This window comes from Triticum aestivum, chromosome 1D (genome assembly GCF_018294505.1).
Source record: "Triticum aestivum cultivar Chinese Spring chromosome 1D, IWGSC CS RefSeq v2.1, whole genome shotgun sequence".
In the NCBI taxonomy this organism is placed as follows: Eukaryota; Viridiplantae; Streptophyta; class Magnoliopsida; order Poales; family Poaceae; genus Triticum; species Triticum aestivum.
The window spans coordinates 459691159-459713425 of NC_057796.1; positions in this window are offsets into that span (position 1 = coordinate 459691159).

Sequence of the window (22267 nt, forward strand, 5' to 3'; positions counted from 1 at the left end):
TACCAGCTTCAAGCAATCCGAAGCAACTCTAATCCTGGCAAGACCCGGGTCTTCTCCAAGAGCAAAAGCTTTTGTGCAAGATATGCTTCAATCATCACCAGACTCATTACTCCTTCAAATACAATAACAGAAGCGCCCAGAAAATTTCCATCTTCATCTTGGCAAACCACCCCGGCTGCTCCCCTATGCGCCGATTTGGCCAAAGCCCCATCTGCCTTTGATGACCCACAAGTATAGAGGATCAATCGTAGTCCTTTCGATAAGTAAGAGTGTCAAACCCAACGAGGAGCAGAAGGAATCAGTAAGCGGTTTTCTGCAATGAATTCCAGTGTCGGCAATCTCCCTCTTGTGATATAACTTGAAATTTAAGAGAGAAGGGCATTAGAATTGCACCAAAAAGTGAAATATAACTTTAAGCAATAGAAATAGTAGTAGGAAAACATGATACAAAATGAACGTGTCGACTACCCCAAGTTTAGACCTCGCTTGCCCTCAAGCGAATACCGAGCTCGATAATCATGATCACAGGTTTATATAGAGAGGCGTTGATAAAAACAAAATACTGACATGGTAGCATCATGATCATTATTATAACATCAATTATTAATCATATAACTTCTCATGAACAAGTAACACTTTATTCACAACCTAAAGTATAAACAATAAACTTTCTTTGAAACCAACAAACTGTGTTCTCATTCATCAAGAAAATTACAGTTCATCATATTTCCAGGAAGGGTCTATGTAAAAGCTTTTTGATTTAGCAAACTCCACACACTCAACTATCATATAGTATTCCATGACTACTGGCACTCAAAGCATATTTTTAGAACAAACTGTTTCAGTCAGACACAAAGGAAGGCGAGGTGTCGGTGTATTAAACATGGGTGTTTATAGGACGAGGATTTGGAGCTCTCAGGTGCTCTGCACCCCCATATGAACATTTCGTTCAAAAAAATACTGAGAAATTTAAAAAACTCTGGAATTTTGGGATATCGAACCTGGCTTCCCGATCTACCCCCATGTGAAATTTCGTGAAAAATACGAGGAAACGTATTCGTGGCAAAAAAGAGAAAAATCTCCTATGTATAGAAAAACACTGTTTGGATGGATTTTTGTTCGGACCCTTCGCCACGGATACCTTTTTCGTATTTTTTCACAAAATTTCACACGGGAGTAGATCAGGGACCCAAGTTTGGTATTCCCAAAATTCGGTTTTTTTTGGGTTTTTTCGGTATTTTTATGATTAATTTTCGTATAGGGGCGTGGAGCACCCAAGAGCTCATGTGTATTTTCCGGTGTTTATACCCTTACTTATGCATAGATAGTAGCAGCCTTCCCGACGACAAGGATTTGCCGGAGGATGGCTATTATCAACACTCAAGATTTGGTTAACAAAACTATGAAGAAGACCTTAAGGCAGGTCATAGAGAAGTACTAAAGAAGTACTCAAGAACAAGACCCAAGTTGCCGGCAAGCTCCTGGCCGGCAAGCTTCAGGCCGGCAACCTCAAGACTGGCATGTTCCCTTCCACCGCTCCATCGTGGCAAGTGTCGTGAACTTGCCTAGAGGTGTCGAGCGGGCAGGCAGTTAGGTGAAGCTTGTCGGACACGTGGCGGCCCGTGGCCTGAAGAAGCACTTTATTGACACTCGTCCAAAGGGCGTGGCGGAAGAATAGAAGGTAGCGCGAGCGGTACAGGTGGAGATGGACTCCCTTGCCAGCATTACTCCTCGACATGACACCTAACGAAGCATTTATTGCTTTTGTACTAATCCACCAGAGTTAGGTATTTGAGTGTAGCCACTATTCACCTATTGTAATTACCTTTCTGCCACTGTGGTAGCCTCTTTCATCTATAAAAGGAGGCTCATGTCAACCTGTACAAGGGTCGACACCCTGCCCTTTTGCATTATGTAGCTGCACTTCCTGAGCACTTCGCCTGCAAGCTTGCGCTCTCTTATAACTTGGGCATATTCCACATATCAATCCACAGAAGCAGTAGTAGTGTTTTACGCCTGATGGCGGCCCAAACTTGGGTAAACTTGTGTGTCCACTTCTTGGATCTGCTTTTTGTGTACTGCGATCCCCACAGCCGAACAGCGAAGGGATCTTGTTGATCCCGATTGTCGTACGTCGATACGGGGGTTTACAGTTTCACCACCCAACTTATTTATCTCACAGATAATGTCAACAATAATAACTCATGATTACATATATTCAACTTGATATATATGTCTGGATCTTTCCCTACCACATGATGCTTGCCAAGTGGAGAATAGTTGAGGTTGGAACAACCGAACAAGAACACATATTTTTTACTCTTGTGGAAAAGTAAAGTTTAAGCATTGAAAGATAGACCCTTCGCAGAGAGGAGTAGGGGTTGTCATGCGCTTTTAATTATTGGATGTGCAAGTTCTTAATGTAAAGGAGCGTCACTTTATATTGCTCCTTACGACAGCAATCTTTATTGAACAGTCCATCGCTTATCACAAGTTTGTATAAAGGGTATTTTCTCTTACAATAAAAGACTATACATATTTAGAAGCAATTTTTATTGCTTTGCACTAAGAAGTGAAGATGATGATGACCCTGTTTTGATCCATAGGTTAGAGATAGTTTGGGTTAGTTTGGACTCAACTAAGAGCAACTCCAATGGGGCGACCCAAACGGACGACGCATTTGTCCGCTTTTTGTCCGTTTGGGTCGGCCGCCCGCCCGGCGTCCGCCCAGTTTTGCATTTGGGTCGGCAGTGCGCCCAACGTGCTGACCCATTTCATGTCCGCATTCAACTTTTAAATAAAAAAGGCCTGCGGCCGATCATGCCAGCGGCCATGTCTCATGCCGGCACCATGCCAGCGCCGGCATACAATGCTGGCTTTAGAAAATACCACAGTTCATGCCGGCGCACTCGCCAGCCGGCCGGCACACATGCCAGCACACAAAAAAGGTGGGACTTGAGTTCGACCACGCCATCGCAGCTCCCGTGGTCATGCCGGCACACCTGCCGGCATACAAAAAAGATGGCCCTCGCCGCCATAGATCACTCGTCGTCGAACTTGAGCATGTCGGCCTGCATCTTCTTGAACCACGGCCTCTTCCTTGGCGACACGGTATTGAGATCCACCTTCATGATCTCCACCCCCGGTCATCATGCTTGCAAGAGCCACTTCTTTCGCCTTTGTCTTGGCGTTGGCGGCCTCGATCTCTAGCATCTTGGCTTGCTTCTCCGCCTCGAGCTCGAACATCTTGGCTTGCTTCTTGGCGTCAAGATCAAGCCTCCTCCTTTGGATCTCCACGAAAGCATCCATTTGCTCCGCCTTGAAACGCCCGCGCTCCTCCTCCCTTGAGTCCTTCTTATTAATCATGCCGTCCACGCTTGCGATCAAGGCGTTGGTGGCCGCATCTCGCTTCTCCTCCTTCTTGGAGTTGGTCTTCCCCCTCGGCCGTGCCGGCTCGCCCTCCCCAACATCTCCACGGCTTTCTTCCCCCCACGTGCCTTGAGGGCGGCATATTGCGCCTTGAACTTCTCTTCGTCCTTGATGACCCGATAGCAATGGGAGAGGTTGAAGCACTTGCCATTGTGTTGAACCTTGAATGCCTCCAAAGCTTGAAATGCCTACAAAATGTTTCCATGCAAGCATATGGGCAAGTGATAGCAAATGAAGACGTAAAAGGATGATCTTGATGACACAAAAGATGGCGGCTTGCTTTCTATCATACCATGACTTGCATGCCGATGCCGCTCACGGGGCGGGCCTTGACGCTCTCAAGGGTGGCGCAAAACTTGTTGCACTCTTCTTGGATCACCCTCCACCGCTTGGAAATGGAGACCCACCCACGCGTGCTGACAAATTGGTAAGGTGGAAACTTCTTGCGCTCATGAAACTCGCGGTGCACACGAGTCCAAAAGGTCGAATGCTTTTTCTCGGCGCCCGTCTTTGGGTCTTGTCCAATGTCTCGCCAACACTCGCAAAGAAGCTTGCCCTCGGCAGCTGTGCACGCCTTCGTGCGCTTCGGCTTAGGACCGGCGGCATGGTTGGCAAGCTCGTCCTCGAACAAAGGCTCCACTTCGATGTCGCACTCGTCCTCTTCCTCTAGCCCATAGTCCTCCGGGAACTCGTGGTCGAGGGGGAAGCCGTCCAGGTCGATGCCGACCTGATCACGCATGAAGGCCGCCTAATCGGGATCATAGCCAGCGGCCGGTGTGAACGCCCCGCGGCCGTCCTGGCTTTGTGTCTTGTCGGGATCGTAGCCAGCGCCCGGTGCATGTAGTCCTCGTCGACGGCGGACGGCATTTCCTCGAACAGGTTACGGGCGTCCGGGAGCCCGCCGGCCGGCGTCTGTCGCGCGCGATTCCTTGTGCCGCCGGACGACGAGCCACCGACCACCGGGGTGGCGTTGAGGTCGATGGGCGCGGGCGCAGGCGTGGAAGGTGCGACCATGCTCACGTCGGGTGAGCACTCCCTGGAGAGGCGGGAGGCCTGCGGGTAGACGTGGAAGCCGGGGACCGGGTTGCAAGCCGACGCGCGGGGTGAGTCGGGCATCACCATCCGAGGAAACGCCGACGAGCCGGTGCTGGCCGCGGCGACGGCGGCTTGGAGGACGCTGTGCTGGCTAGGGTTTACCCCTAGCATGTAGAGCGCCTCCCTCGTTGCCGCGGCGACGCGGGCGTTGGTGAACTCCTGCTGCGCGGCGGCGACGGCGGCGGCGGCCTGCGCGGCGGCCTCATCCCTCGCGTCCGCGGCGTGCCTCCGGCCCTTCCTCTTGGCCGACTCCCTTGCCCGCTGTTCGGCGTCAGCGCCTTCTTCGGCTTGGTCGCGGTGGCGTTCTTGCGCGGGGCACGAGGCTTGCCTTTCCCGGAGGGGGCGACGGCGCCGGACGAGGCGAGGCCGGCGGCGGCGTCGAGGTCGAGGTCGATGGCGTCCTCCATGGCTGGTTGGGGGGGTCGGGGGCGCGCGCGGGCGGGAGCGTTTTTGTGGAAAATGGGGGGAAATGGTGGTGTCTGCCACCGACCGGCGGGCCGGGGGAGAGGAGTAGGCGCGCGCCGACGCAAATCCGGCTCAAAATTGGGCCTGGAATGGGTCGCCCGCGGACGAAAAACGGATGCGCGTCCGTTTGGGTCGGCGCGTTGGGCCACCACTTTTGTCCGCGCCAACCGAAACGGACGCGGGCGGACGAAATGGGTCGCCCCATTGGAGTTGCTCTAACCCAAAAATATCCAAACGGGAAGGTTAGTTTGGGTTAGATGCATCTAACCTATCCAAAAAATCTAACCCACCCAAGAGGTGCTTATTTGGATTAGTTCTTCTCGGGACCACTAAAAAAAACACATTTTTCTCTCGCTCTCCCCGCAGCAGATCCCTCCCCACTTCCTCGAAGCTTCTCGTCCTCTCCCTCCCTCCCTCTCGCACCGCCCGTGAAGGCACCTCGCCGTATCCGCGCTCCATCTAACCCTGCCATCCAAACACCTCTTTGGTTAGAGTTAGTTTAGGGTTAGTCTCTAACTGAATTAGAGTATCCAAACAGGGCCGATGATGATGAATGAGTAGGCTCATAGTGTCTATTCTTGTGTCCTATTTTAAGAAAAAAGAAATGTCAGGGAGTTTTAAAACGGACGGTGCACCTATCTAGCTCTCCACGTATAAAAGAAAATCGGCTTGAAAAATGCACTTTGAAATCCCGCTAGTACTATTTATATTTTTGAGATGGCGACGGCAGATGATTAATTGATGGAATACGATGTGTTGATACTTTGGAGCATCAGTGCGCACAGGACAAGAGAGAAGAGGGCGCTGGGATTCTTTAAAAAGAAATAATTAAGAGACGTCTAATCTTGAGTTCTGAGCCCACCTGGTAAACTTAATCAGATATCGCTAGCAAGAGTACAAAATATGGCAGGTCACTGGATCAAACGCAGCACTGGTGGGATTATTTTAAGCATGTCTTTTTACAGACATTCCACGGTACAATGTTGACCAGTCGACCTAGAAGCGATTTAAATAACAGAGATTTGCTTTTGGATTGCCACCCGAACGGAACTAGAGGCATAAACCACACTCTAAACACAGCAGTAACCGTGAAACTGTAATAGCTTTGGACTTTACAAGTGTTGCCTATTGTTTCCGTTGCAGAGAAGCTAATTCAGTCGCTGATAGTTTGGCCAAACACTTCGTTATGTCTAGTTCGTCTGAATTCTGAGAGATTACTATGCCTGGCTTTATTCGTCCTCAAGTTGTAAACGTTTTGTCTATGTGAGAAATAGAGTTGTTGATGCGAAAAAAAACTGTAAAGGCTCCTTTGATTCAAGGGAATTTCATAGGATTTTTGGAGGGTTATAATCCTTAAAAAAAATTCCTTTAGTGATCGTTTGATTCATAGGATTGAATCTTATAGATTTTTTTTATGGAATCATGTGTACTACATTTCGGGCTCCTTTAATACAAAGATATTCTATAAGATTTTTGGAGGATTGAAATCCTTTGGAATTTTTCCTACGTGTCTTTTGATTCATATGATTGAATTTATATGAATTTTTTCTATGAAATCTTTTGTACTACATTTCATAGAAAATCTAACATACATCCCAACATCTTTTTGCAATATCTTTGATTTTCTGTGACATCAAACACTCCTTGTTAATCCTATAGGATTCAAGTGGTCATTGCCACTTCAATCCTATACTTTTCCTATTCCTGCGTTTTCAAAACCCCGCGAATCAAATAAGCCCTTCACTGGAAAGCATCCACGCCGGTACTAATCCTACAGGATTCAAATAGGCATGCCATTTCAATCCTTTAATTTTCCTATTCCCGTGCTTTAAGAATCCACTAGGAACGGTGGCTCTCGCCTGCCTGTTGAAAATCGTTCACGACGTGGATCACAAGCCGGGAGCGATTTCCGACAGATTTATGACGTATACTACTTCCATGATATAAACCGGGGCGCATGTACCGTGTGCTTCCATTGATGGAGACCCACGGGCTATCATTGGCACGGGCTGGGCTGGTACTAGACGGCACGCACGATTCGATCGAAACCGATACGGTGGTACTACTCCAGTACGAGCGCGAGGCGCTATTTGGCCGTCCGCACGGAGCCGCATTGAATTTTGACCTGACCTGTTGCGAGTTTCGTGTCAGGGCAGACCAGGGGGTGAGGTGATTGCAAACCCGCGCGTTCCTGCTCGGCTTCTTTTTTACCGATCCGGCACAGGCAGACGGACTGCAGCACATTGATGGCTGGTCGTGCTCTCCCTCCCACCCTCAGCCTCCGGTTGTGGCCGCTCGATCCATCGGGCCCTCCCTCTCAACTAACGTTCCTCCAGCGTTGACCTCAGTGGTTCGACCATTGCACACTTGCGCTGAGCAACCCATGGACGGGACCAACGGTCGAACGAGCGAGCATGCATGGGTGCGTGGTGTGCATACACGTGCTGCCCAAGTGGCAAATGCACGGGAAAGGCACGGCACAGCACAGAAGTTGCAGCTTTTTTTTTTTTAGGCTAGTTGCAGCTGCAGCTGCACCCGCCGGGCCCGTGTGCACTGCTCCGCACGCCGCCTGCAGGCCACTTGCGCCGCCCCACACACACCGACGGCTGGAAAGCGTCGCGGGCGGGGAGGGGACCTGCGTGCGTGCCGATTCCCGCCGTTTCTCAGGTGTCGATTCCGCTTTCCTTTCCGCCCAGGAGGATCGGCCGGCCCAGCGCTAGCCACCCGACCTCAAGGTGACGCGACCAGGAGACCGTGGACGGAGCTACAGGGAGACCGCTCAAGATTTTGAGCAATTCCCTGTATATTAGTGTAAAAATACGCTCTTATATTATAAGACGGAACTAATCTGATAGATAAGATGAAAACAACATGTCCACGTCAATTGATAGTACTAATAATCCGTAAGCAACTCCTAACCTGAGGGATAAAAACACAAACGACACGCTGGATGAAGTGGTGTGTCACCGTCGTGGTACCATCATCAACAAGACATGTTCATATCGATGTCGGGGAAGAAGTCGCCGTTGGGGAAGTAGTCGAATCCAACAGCCGCACTATACCGCTTCCAAAAAACTGATCGCCCCTCTCCCGTGTAGGGCCACAAGTAGCGAGATTCCAGAGGGCTGCTGTCTCGGTTGCCGATGCACGCTGAGAAGAGAGGCGTGAAAGACGTACGACGGCGGCGCCTGGCAATGGGGATTACCCACGCGGGTATTGCACTCCCGTCCCCGTCCCCGCAACAGCATTCCCGCGCCCGTCCCCATATCCCTTTGCGGGGATAAAAAGATTCACATCCCCATCTCCGTCAGATTTTTTATCCCCATGGCTACATGCAATCAACAACCTTCAATAGCATTTCCGTAGAAAAAATAGCATTTCTGCACAATAAACAATATAATGTGGTTATGTTAGGGATTTCTTAGGGCTTTTGGTCAAAGGGTGGGATGGGTGGAAATTTGTGTGGGTAAGTGCAAGAACTACCCGGGGTCTATTAATTTTAGAGCCCACATGTGAGGCCTTTCACGGGTAAGGCGGATAACGGGCAAGGGTAATTCTATCACATCCACATCCCCGTCTTGCGCGCTGGGTAAGGTATTTGACCTACCAGCTTCCCCGTAGGCATTAAAACTGCTACATCCCCATCCCGTGATAGAGTAATTACTTGTAAGGATGCGGGTAACAGTTAACCATTGCCAGCCTGATGCGGCGTAAAGTTGTGGGATGACTTGATAGGCACATAACGGGTGAAGTATCTCCCACAACCTCGCCCATGAAGAGGAGCGCCCTCTTATAGGAGTGTTTCAAGTGACCTGCTCAGAACAGTAAGGGAAACGTTTCCCCCCTAGGCAGAAGAAGAGAAACGACCAGGATTGTACAGAGTCATCTTCCACCAGTAAAAACATTTCAATTTGTTTTCTTATATGACAAAAAAGAAGGCACCTCACACACATCAAAATAAGGCTTGTATAGCGAACCGGCCTGTGGTTGGATGGTTAGACGAGCAGTGATATCCTCAGTCCACCAGGGTTCAAGTCCTTGTACTCGTGTTATTCCTTGATTGATATCAGGATTTCCGGCAATGCACTTTTAGAGGGAGGAGACGTTCCCGTCGACGAGGAGTCACCTACGGTGACTTCGTAAATCTCAAGATGATATGTCAGCTCAGTCTCTCGAATGTGTGCGTTCATAGGGGTGAGTGTATGCGCATATGTATGAGCGCTTGCGTCTGTACTGTGTTAAAAAAGGCTTGTATACGCGGGAGCGGTTTTTGGGTGGACAGGGGCAATTGGCTCCCCTTTTTGAAATGATTCAAAAATCGTATTTTCAAGTTAAAAAAATCTAAAAAATTGTGAACATTTTATACATATTCACGATGGATCTGTGAATTTTCATTCAAAATTTTTATGATTAGCAAGCTGCACAAAAAATCCCGGCCCCACAATAAAAACCGATTTGGCCATTTTCATTTATGTATTTGTTTTTTGTCTACGCCCCACATTAAAGCATATTGTTATAAAAATTTCTTGAACGTGTTATATCTGTATTTGTGTGTGTACAATTTTTTTTGCATTGTGGAAATATGTTTTTTTAAGTTACTGATGCACCCGTCCACCCAAGGGCAATTTCGTTGTATACTCCCTCCTCTCAAACTCTTAGTGGTGTGCGAAACAACTCCCTTTTTTTAGAACTAACAACCCACCTTTTATGTTGGTCCCCAACATCCTCCACTAGCACAGTGTTACTAAATTCATTAATAGGCCATATGGGCCCATAGATTATTCCTAAGAATTATCAGAAGTAATATTAGGGCAAATCCCACTAATTTCAACAATAACGCTCGGGAGATGATGCTAGATCGCTTGCTTGGTGGAAGTCTCGATGGTTTTTCTTTTCTGTTTGTTTATTGGTTGGACAGGTCCGGTTTTACCATTTGTTTGTTTGTGATTTTCTTTATTGATTACAGTGGTTTTAACTTGGGCTTTCTTTATTTTTCTCTCCCTTTTTATTTACTTTTGCTTACTTCTTTCTCGGTTTTTATCGTTTTTTCTTTATTTCCCTGTTCCTTTTCTTGGTTCTCACCATTTTCATTCTTTTGCATCGGTTTCTTTGTGGTCTTTCTTTGTTTTTATTTGGGTCTCATGTTTCTTTTCCTGTTTTTATTTGTTTTCCTTCTTATTCTTTGTTTCTTTGTCGAGTTTCACCGTCTTCACTCTTTTGCATTGGTTCTCTTGTGTTTTTATTTTTTTATTCTTATTTTTTTTTCATATTTTGGTTTCCTTTGATTCTTCTTGGTTTTTGTGGTTTTGTCTTTTCTCTATTCGTATAGAACAGGAACAAAATTTTACACATGTTTAACACTTTTCAAATACATGAAACATTTTTCTGTATGTGCTAAACATTTTTTAAATACGTGATTTGATTAACATTTTTGTCGAATATATGGTTTTGATGTCTACCTCTTTTATATAGATTATACATTTTCCGTATGCAAAAGGAACACTTTTTACACATGTTTAACATTCTAAAACACATGCTTAATATTTTCTCATATATATGTTTTTATGCCTATTTTCCCTATGCATTGTACATTTTTTGTACACATTTCAATCATCATTTTTGTACATGGTTATTTTTTCAAATACATGACTAATATTTTTCCAAATATATGCTTTTGATGTCTAATATTTTCATACACTTTGTATTATTTTGTATACATCAGTAACATTGTTTTATAAATGTTTAATATTTTCTACATACAACATTAACATTATTTTGTGTATATATTTTATGTCAACCTTTCTTCATACACGTTGTACATTATTCGTATACCCCAGAAACATTTTTCTATACAAGTTTAACACTTTTTAAATGCATGATTAAATTTTTATACTCCCTCTGTTTCATATTATAGTGCGCATGGATGCTAGCTCCAATACCAATGAGTGAGCTGGAGTTGTGAATTTTACCAGATTAACCTTGCATGCATGGTCTGCCACACACCCATGTGCTTGTTCCGCTGTGTGTGTCCCTTGATTACAGCCAAGGGTAAATAGTCCAAACCAGGTTTGTGCTGCATGCATGCACTACATTTCGGAATTTTAGACAAAAATCTATGCGCACTACAAAAGGGAATGGAGGGAGTATATAATTTCATATAAGTATTTTTGTAATAAATATAAAACTTTTTTAATGGCAATAAACATTTTTGGCCTAAAAAATACATTGTGTAGACATTTTTTGTGTACACGTTGATCAATATTATTTAAAAACTTGATTACGTTTTTTCAAACATATACTTATATGTTAACTTTTTGCCATACACATTATACATATTACATATACACCAAGAACGTTTTTATATACATGTTTAACGTTTTCAAATACAACATTAATACTTTTGAAAACTTATATTTTCTTAAGTCTACATTTTTTCCATACACATTGATAAATTTTTGTATACGTTCATTACAATTATTGGTGCACATTTCACATTTTTATAACTGCATGTAAAGTCATTTTTATAGTAGATGAATTTTCAATATTTAGAAATATAGCCTAAAGTAAAAAACCATGACATGACGGATAAAAAAAGAGCGTTGACGGCCTGAAGTCCTCTCTGGACAGGCTCATTATGACGGTTGGTTGAGGCGAGACGTGCAACTCTCTCGTGACAGCTATTATTCGCCCGTAATGATTCCTAATAGGATCGCCTACGTGCGGGCAATAGCTGGCCGGCCCAACACAGTGGATAAGTTTTTTGTTGTTGTTTTTAAACTGGCTTTCTACTGTTTCTTAGCCCAGTTTTTCTTGTTTATTTATGGTTTTCCTTTTTCTATTTTAATTCGTAGGTTTTATCTCGTTTCTTTGTTTTCTTGGTTCTTTTGTCGTTTTTTTGTTTTCTATGGTTTTTGAAAACAAAACCTATTCGTTTTTCTGTTTTCTTTCTTTCAACATGTGTCTACTTTCTTTCACATATAACGTATATTTTGTGTATACATCAGGAATATTTTTTGAACATGGTTAGCATTTTTCAAAATATGTGTTTAGTATTTAAATTCATATATATTTCAATGTCTGTTTTTTTCGTGCATGTTGTATATTTTGCAACTACGTCAGGGACTTTTTTATTCATATTTAATATTTTTCAGATACATCATTTACATTTTATTTCAGATATATGTTCATATGTCACAGAAAACTGAACACATGTCTAGATTTTTCAATTAAAGTTTTACGTTTTTAGTATTTACATCAGAAAAAGTTTTATTGCATGTTTAACGTTTTTTGAAATTCATGATTATATATTTTTTAATATATGTTTTAATATCTAAGTTTTTCCATACATGTCTTACATTTTCATTTACATAACAAATATTTCTTTATACAGGTTTAACTGTTTTTAAATACAATCAATACGTTTCTTAAGACATATTTTTTGATGTTTGCGTTTCTCATACAGATTGTGCTTTTCATATACACCTGAAACATTTTTACACATAATTAAAATTTTGAAATACCTTATTACATTTTTGAAATACAAGTTATGATGACTAATTTATTCATACAATTTTATATATTTTTATGTACATAGGTACATATATGTATACACATTTAACATTTCTTTAATACATGATTAACATTCCTTAAATCTGTAGTAAACACTTTATAAAACTAAACGGAAAATAGGAAAATAAAAAATTACAAAATCTGCCAAAGGTTATGTGCCCAGTTTAATTCTTTGTGTAAGCGTTAGGCCCAGAGGAATTCTTTCTGTAGAGAAGGTTATATGCGTAGAAAGGTGGCCTAATACTGCGTTGCGTGGAGCTCAGTGTGTGCATTTTGTTTCGGTCGCTGCTTGGTTTTGTATAGTTTTGGAGTTGATTTAATTTCTTGCAAAACCGATGTTTGATTGCTTTCACTGATTATAAAAATATAGTAACGCAATATTAAAAGTTGAAAAATATATTAAATTTACATGTATTTAAAGACATATTTTCCTCCGTTTAAAAAGTTGTAAAATTAGTTCTCCACTTTTAAAATTTGTTCTTGTACTTCAAAAATATGTACCAAATGGTAAAAGTATTCGTGAAATTTTAAAATTTCCGTTAGTATGAAAATTTTCACAAAATTTGAAAGTATTCAGCACTTAAAAAAATCTTTATGAATTGTAAAAAATCTCCAAACTAAAATAAATGGTCATGTATTTAAAAAACGTCCGAGTATTTTTCTGAAAACTTGTGAGGGAGAGGGCGATGGCGGTGGAAGCGATGTCCTCCCGCCGATCTCGCGTGTGCGCGACAGTTGATCCGGATGACCAGGTCCTCGCGGCGGTCCTCCAACGCTCGCTCACCATGGTAGAGACTGGCGAGCGATGTCTCCACCGCTAGAATGTCAAGCTGCTCCGGCTCGCCATCGAGCAGTCGGAGCATGAGGCGGTGAAGGATACGGCGGCCAAACCCAAGGTCGCGCGGCTGGCGAAGGACCGAGCGCACGCGGTCCGTCGGTTGGCTGACATCATCTCGTTCGACGACAACTCCGATGTCTCCGGCGTCTCTGAGAGCTCCGATGATGATGCCCTTTCCGTCGCTGATGCCTACATGAAGGGCTACAACCGCAGCGCGACCGGAAAGGTAAGGGACCGTCGCAGAAGTGTTGAACCCGGCGCCCCTCTTCGTTTACATTTTAGTTTTTAGTGAAATTAGTTTTATCTATGTATGTATGTCGGCGATGAACTAAATCTTTTGGTCCGATGAACTTTGTTTGTATGTTAGTATGGAATTTAGTTTCAACTGTGCTCATCTATGTCCATCTATGCCCGTATGATGCTTGTGCAACGACGATGTCTGATGAACTAAATCTTTTGGTCCGATGAACTTTGTTTGTATGTTAGTACGGAATTTAGTTTCAACTGTGTTCATCTATGTCCATCTATGCCCGTATGATGCTTGTGCAACGACGATGTCTCTTGCATCGTTGATCGACCTAACAACGTCTACACTCGAACCGCTGTTCCCTCCCTAAATGTTTTGGCCATTCGTATAGTCCATGTCCCGTAAAAAAGTAATATATCTGGACCCCTCATTTCCCCCTTAAACGCGTGGACTTATCAACCCTCCTCAAACCCAGCCCATATATGGAGGCAATACGAGGGCGCGTTGACACGCCCGGCACCCTGCATTCATGCTGGCATTGCGGGCGTGCTGGCTGGCCGCTGTAGCCGTGTGCTTGTGTGCAGGCGCAACCGCACAGGCATCGCCGGCATGCTGGCTGGCCGCAGCCCCACATGCGTCGCGGGCGTGCTGGCTGGCCATCGCAACCGCTAGCTTGCTTGCTCGTTGTGGGCGCAGCCGCATCTGCTTGCTCTAGTGTTGGCCTGGCTAGCCGCCGCACGCTACGTGCGTGCGTGCAGGCGCCTGTGCTGTGCAGGCGCCTGTGCCGACGCATGGTGGCCTTTCCGCTGCCCAGTGGGTCCCTTTCGTTAGCGCGGGTTGTAGGCTACCACGGACGGCGCCTCCTCCTCATCCTCTGCGTGCATCAAGTCCCAGGCATGCTCTGGCGGTGCGATCCACAATGTGCTCACTGAAATTCCTAAAAAGTAGGGGTTGTTCATCCCTTCGGGCTTCAAGTCGCCTCTGGGTCTTGGGCCGCTAATGGGCTTGCTATGACCCGCCATCTTCATTGATAAGTCGCCGGTGGCATGACCCGGCCCCTCCTGGGCGGTTCATACCCAGTAGTCATATCCCCAACATATGGCAAAAGTGGGTTTAAGGATTTTGGATGCACAAGTAGTATTTCTACTTAGTACAACTGAAGGCTAGCAAATAGATTGAGAAGCAACCAACCAAGAAACGAAAAATCACATAAACAAGCATTAAGCATAACTAACACCGAATAATACACCATAAGTATGATGTAATTTCATTGCATAACTATTGACTTTCGTGCTTGCATAGGAAATCACAAACCTTAACATCAATATTCTTAATAAAACATAATTACTCGCCAACATGACCCACGGGATTTTTGGAGGAGTCTTTCTCAAAATAAAGATGATGAATATTTTCAAGGCAAACACATACTAGGAGGAGTCTTTATCAGGATGATGCATATTAGACTAGTAGCATAGATTGAGAGGAGTGTTAAGAATTAATTTAATTATAGTAATCAATGCTTAAATTGGTTGTTTAACTCGGTTGTAGTTACCGCATTGTAATTCTAACTGCCTTGTTAAGAGGGTATAAATACCAAGTCTTCAATCAATGAGAAAAACTGTTCATTCCATTTACTTTCGCATCTAAACAATCAGGACGCGTTAGGCCCAGTGGAGTTCTTTCTGTACAGAGGTTATGTGTGTAGAAAGGTGGCCCAATACGGCGTTGCGTGGAGCGCACTGTGTCCATTTTGTTTCGGTCGCTCCATGGTTTTGCACAGTTTTGTAGTTGATTTAATTTCTTGCAAAACGGATGTTTGATTGGTTTCACTTATTACAAAAATATAGTAACGCAAGATTAAAATTTGAAAAAATAAATTAAATTTACATGTATTTAAAGAAATATTTTCCTCCATTTAAAAATATTCACAATTTTGTAAAATTAGTTCGCCGCTTTTAAAATTGTTCGTGTACTTAACAAATTCTACCAAATGTTAAAAGTATTCATGAAATTTTAAAATATCCGTTAGTATAAAAATTCTCACAAAAATTTAAAGTATTCTGCACTTCAAAAAATATTTATGAATTAACAAAATATCCAAAGTAAAATAAACGGTCATGTATTTAAAAAAATGTCCAGTATTTTTGTGAAAACTTGCGAGGGAGAGGGCGATGTCCTCCCGCCGATCCCGCGTGTGCGCGGCGGTTGATCCGGACGACCAGGTCCTCGCGGCGGTCCTCCACAGCTCACTCACCATGCGGAGACTGACAAGCGATGTCCCCACCGCAAGAATGTCAAGCTGCTTCGGCTCACCATCGAGCAGTCGGAGCACGAGGCGGTGAAGGATACGACAGCCAAACCTAAGGCCGCACGGCTGGCGAAGGAGCGATCGCATGCGGTCTGTCGGTTGGCCGGCATCGTCTCCTTCGACGACAACTCCGATGTCTCCGACGGCTCCGGGAGCTCCAATCATGATGCCCTTCCTGTCACTGATGCCTACACGATGGGCTACAACCACCGCGACCACAAGGGTAAGGGACCGTCGCGAAAGTGGTGATCTCCGAGCACCCCTCTCCGTCTACATTTTAGTTTTTAGTGAATTTAGTTTTTATCTATGTCTGTATGTCGGCGATGAACTAAATCTTCTAATCCGATGAACTTTGTTTGTATATGAGTACGGAACAACTGTGCTCATCTATGTCCGTCTATGCCCGTATGATGGTTGTGCAACGACGATATCTCTTGTATCGTTCATCGACCTAACAACGTCTACACTCGAACTGCTATTCCCTCCCTAAATGTTTTGGCCGCCGCTATGTGTAGTCGTGCTGGCATTGCGGGCGTACTGGCTGGCCGCCGTAGCCGTGTGCTTGTGTGCAGGCGCAACCGCGCAGGCATCGCCGGCATGTTGGCGGGCCGCAGCCGCACATGCGTCGCGGGCGTGCTGGCTGGCAATCGCAACCGCTAGCTTGCTTGCTCGTTGTGGGCGCAGCCGCATCTGCATGGTCTGGTGTTTTCCTGGCTAGCCGTCGCCGCTACGTGCGTGCATGCAGGCGCGTGTGCTGGCCAGACGCGCGCAACGCAGAAATGTGCTCGCGTGCTGGACGCCGCCGACGCATGGTGGCCTTTGCCGCTGCCCAGTGGGCCCATTTCATTAGCATGGGTTGTAGGCTACCATGGACGACGCCTCCTCCTCATTCTCTGCGTGCATCAAGTCGCGTGCATGCTCTGGCGGTGCGATCCACAATGTGATCACTGAAATTCCTAAAAAGTAGGGGTTGTGATTCGGTACAAGCAAAAGTGAGGAGTCAGGGAAGTCTGCTTCGTTTAGGGTTAGGGTTTCTATGGCGATAGGCGATCGCAGGACGCCGCCAGAACCCTACCACGACGGAAGCGATCCGGACCGCCGGGAGGTTCCCTCCCGGACTACGGCGCCGTTGTCCTATGTGTCTACGCGTCTCCGCCCCAATCTAGGGAACCAACAACGTGCGGCTCAAGGAAACTTGAACCCTGAGGTTTTGTCTTCAAATAGAGGGACCCGATCTGGACGATCTGCTTCACGTCCGCCGCCGGCTCTCCCAATCGACCCAGGACCCGATCCCACGCTGCCACGACCCCGATCTCGACCTCCCATGGAGCGAGCCGCGCCTGCCATTGAGGGTGGGGGTGATCATGGGGGAGTCGATGAGACTCCTGCCCACCCGAAGCCCTGTGGTGCAGGCAGGCTTGTTGCGGTCAGGCAGCTGCCGGAGCAGGTTGAGCCGCGCGACGAAGTCTCAGAGGATGGTAACTGGGATGGACCGACTTCTGAAGGAGGGCTCCCGGAGGACGCAGAGACCCAAATTGATGGGGAGGTGGATATGGATGATGTGGCCTTTGTCTCGGTAGATTTTGAGGAGGAAGATGAGGAAGAAAGCATGCGGGCGACCTGGAAATTGATGAGCTTGTACAGATCGCAGCGACGGCCTAGTCCAAAAATCCTGTCGAAACACTTTGAGAAAATCTGGCAACTCAGGACCAGGGTAGAGTTTCAGCCGATCAGGAAGAATTTCTATACTATTACTCTCTTCTCGGAGGGAGATTACAGGTTCGTGGCAAGAGGGGGCCGTGGATCTATGATGGTGACGCCCTGCTCGTGGCGCCGTTCGACAATGAGGCTAGGCCCTCAGAGACTCAACTGGACGTTTTTCCTGTCTGGGTGAGAGTTTTTGATATCCCATGGAAGAAGCAAACTAGAGCATATGGTAATGCAGTCGCACTACTGCAGGATGCTGCTAACGCGACACTACGATCAGAGACCCTTCGAGAAACTGTGTGCGATGCAATAATCGCAAACGGTGGTGTATGAAAACCATCAAAAAAGGTGAAACATTTGCGATGGAGGACGCATCAAACACGGTTCAGATTTTAGTTGCGTGTGCGATGAAGGGCATACGGTTCAGTTCAATTAACTGTTTGCGGTGAGGAGGAACAAAAGAAACGGGCAGCCAGATGAAGGCGTGTGCGATACACAGCATACGGTTCACTCGGATGAACTGCTTGTGATTACGCAACACAAAAGAAAAGGGCAGCCAGATGAAGGTGTGTGCGATATACAGCATACGGTTCACTCGGATGAACTGCTTGTGATTATGCAACACAAAAGAAAAGGGCAGCCAGATGAAGGTGTGTGCGATATACAGCATACGGTTCACTCGGATGAACTGTTTGTGATTAGGCAACACAAAAGAAACGGCCAGCCAGATCAAGTTGTGTGCTATATACGGCATGCGGTTGACTCGGATGAACTGTTTGCGTTCACACAAGAGAACAAAAACGGTTCAACTTAACAAGACGTGTGTGTTGTGCGATGAGATTGCATGCGGTTCACTCGGCCCTTGTCGTCAGTGTGTGACCTCTGTGGCAACCGTTCGCTCCCAGGCGCCTCTTCGTGTACCGTGGCAACCGTCCACCGACTCTTCGCCTTTCCCTCTCGATTTGGAACTGCTGTCGCATGCTAGCTCTTCCTCCCTCCTCCATTTGCCTTCACCCTTCCTTCTGCCATTGTTTGATCGTCTTCTCCATGGAGGGAACAAGCCGGAAACAACCCCGTTATTCTTGCCCCAATCTGAATGTTGACGCTGTGGAGGAACTCATTGATCGGTGCGGCGTCATCACCTCGGCTAGCATGGCAGGTTCGTTCAAAACCATTCTCGACTCAACTAATAACATCATTACAAGGAACCCAACGGTCCAGGAGCGGTTTGATCTCCCCTATCTTCTTCACCGTGACCCTGCTGACTGGCGCGGGGACGAGGGAAGCCTCGCCTTGTGTAATTTGATGCCGCTTGATAATGATACGTATGATGTTAAGATGCCATCGCTTGAGGGCAAGGCTTGGGCAGGCGCAAATGGAGATTGGGTTGTTTATATTGGGTACAACTGCGAGTGGGAACTTGTGAATGTGTACACTCGTCACCGGGTTCCACTTCGAAAAATCTCAAACGACTGCCCAGAGGTTGAGTACACCGGTATTCTACGTAAGTTCAAATACGATCATGCTGACTGTCGTCTACGGAAGATAGCAATTTGTCGAGTTCCCAACCGCTCTTGGGGTTATAGGAATGCTGATGTTGTCGCTATCTTCGACAAGCTTGTTGCCGTCCTTCATGGTTCGACTTGATGGATATTGCTCAAAAATTAGTTTCTATACACGGATGAGTATTGTGATGCAATTCAATACTAGGGTCTTGTGATTGCTGCCACCACTCGTGGCACTGTTTTTGCATGGAATCCTTATGATTTTGGTACGTTTGTCTTCCACCGTAATTATAATTGTTTCATCCACATGCATGCGGGTTAGCTAGTTTCCCTTTACTAATTAACCATCTTGTGTTTCCAAGGTCCTGTGAACATTCCACCACCTATACTTGAAAATTTTATTCACGAGCATGAGGACGAGCAAGACCCATATACTCAGTGGCGCCTGGCAACTTATTCCGATGGATCACCTCTTCTTGTCTGTATACGGGGCACTGCTGATGTTACTAAGGAAGCAGGTGTTGTCTCGTATGGTCGCACTCTCCGGACCTATTCCAACATCCATTGCAGGGTATTCGGGATGGATACTAGTGTACTAGCGCCAACACCTTCTCCCTGGTTCAGTATTGAAAGTCTTGGAGAAAACTCGCTCTTCCTTGGACAAAACTATCCAATGATGGTGGAAGACGATGCAGCTGTTGTTGACACAACGTTACTACCATTTATGAGAAGCAACTGTATCTATACCTAGGACATTACTATGCTTCCCTACTATCCCAATATGGGTCCTGACATAGGCCGCTTCAGCCTCGATGGTCAGTCCTGCGTTGGTCTCGAGATTAACAATAGCTGGCCCTTCCTAGAGAATCACTTCTGGTTCAAAGCAAGCGTTTCCAACGCCGACGAGTGGTTGAGCTGAAGTTCATTTCATCGCTTTGTTATTTGTTGTGTGAGAAAAACTTTACTAGAATGTTTTGTTGGAAATGATCTATAATCCAACGTGTATCCTTGTTGTCGTTGTGGGTTGATGACTTGTTGTATGTAATCAATGGTACATTTGCATATGCGTCCATGAACTCACGCCTGCTAGTGGTGTCCATTTGAACAGTGCTAGTGCTTTTAGTTGCAAAAATTAGATAGTGCTAGTGATTTGTAGCTGCATATTTTGACAAATCGCAGTGTTACAAGGTTGACAAATGGCAATGTTACTAGATAAACAAATGTCAATCTTTCCAGTTTGAGAAATGGCAACATACCCAAAATGACAGATATGCAAATATTACCCAATTGTTTGTACGTGGTTGCACACGGGTCATGCAAAACAACTGTTTGCGTTGAAGGGATGCAGAAATCCTGCTCGGCACATTTTCCCTTGGCTTCCTGGGGAAGCTGTCGGTTTGCCTACGGGTGTTCTAACTAAAACGTTTGCGATGAGTGTTTTATATTTAAAAACCGTTGACGTTTTTTAAAAGAAAATCGTTTGATAAGTCTGTACATTAAGAGAGAACAACGCAAGTTCGTTCAAACCATATCTTTCATTCAGTCACACTGCGAATTTGTATTCATATGATCGAGAATTCGAGATACAGTATTAAACCCCAAAAAACTATTTCCGGCGGCGGCGGAGGCGGCGTGCCGCGCCGTCGTTGTCATTGTCGTCCTCCGGGACGCCGTTGTTGAAGTCTTCAAGGCAACACAAAATGTTCTTCACTAGTAAATCAAACATCATGTCATCACGCGATCGACGGGCGGGGCGCGGGAGGACGGCAACTGGCACCGCTGAGAGGTAGCGGTCGACGGCAGCATCCCATGCCGCTCAGGGGGGCGCACGGGCACGGGCGCGGCGGGTGTGGCCAAACGCACGGGGACCTGCGCCGCGGTGGGTGGAGGGGAGCGCACGGGCGCGGCGGGTGCAGCCAAGCGCACGGGGGCCGGCGCCACGGTGCGTGGAGGGGCGCGCACGGATACCGGCACGGGCGCTGGCGCTGGCATGTACACGAGCTCGCGCAGGTCCGCGATGACCTCGCTGACGCCCGCGGCTTCCAGCTCTGTGATAGTGCTCGGCGACCAGCCCGTCAATGCTACGGGGATGGTCGCTGGCGCGGGCGCGGGGATGGGAGCTGGGACGGGAGCGGGGGCAGCAACCGCCGCGGCCAGCTCGTTCTGGGCCATGTCCATGAGGCCCCATTCCTCCTTATTTCTATCTCCTCCGGCTCGGAGTCGACTTCACCAAACTTGAAGACTAGTGGCAGATGATCATTCTGCGCCATGGCGGTGGAGGTCTGCGGGGGGGGGGGGGGGGGGGAATGGGAGGCGAATAGTAAGGCCGCCCGTATTAAACAGCGGCTCGGGCGCCATTAATTGAGAGGAAGGCGGGCGGCCATGGAAGTCAAAAGGCTCGCTTCCCAATGAGCCTGCGCAGCGTACAGCTCGCATGCTTCCCGGTGAGCTGCGCATTGGAGGACAGCTTGCACGCCTCTCGGTCAGCCTGCACACCGGATTGCGCTCGCACGCCTCCCGTTCAGTCAAGGTCAAGCAGCTGTCCGCGCGGCACCTCCTACAGCCATTAAAACCAAGACACGTGGCGTCACGTGAATGGTTAACAGAACGCACACGGTTTGAATTATACAAACGTTTGAGATATTAAACTGGTAGCTATTTTTTCAAAATGCCTTTGTTGGCTGTCATTATTCGAGTGCACCTTCTCTCAAAATGGACACGAAAAATACCACATCATGTCGGGTGCCATTCCATGATAGCATGCCAAGTTTCATGAATTTCAGACAAGTTTTGGATTTACTAGAATATAAAAACCAGGCATCTCAATGTTTTGTCGGCAATCAACGGTGCCCTGGTGTTTGAAATTCATTCCCATTTCTTGCATGGGACCTAAGCATGCATCCAAGGACACAGATTTGATTTTTCAACCAATTTATATGCACTGGAGCATGTGCATGTTGTTCAAATTTGAATTATGCACATAAATGCATTGAAAACTCAGTTAATGCATAAAAATGTCCAAAAGAACCCCGAAAAATCACAAAAATTGACACAACACTACTGTTGTTCTATGTTGACACGAGAATTTTTTTGAAAGCAATAAG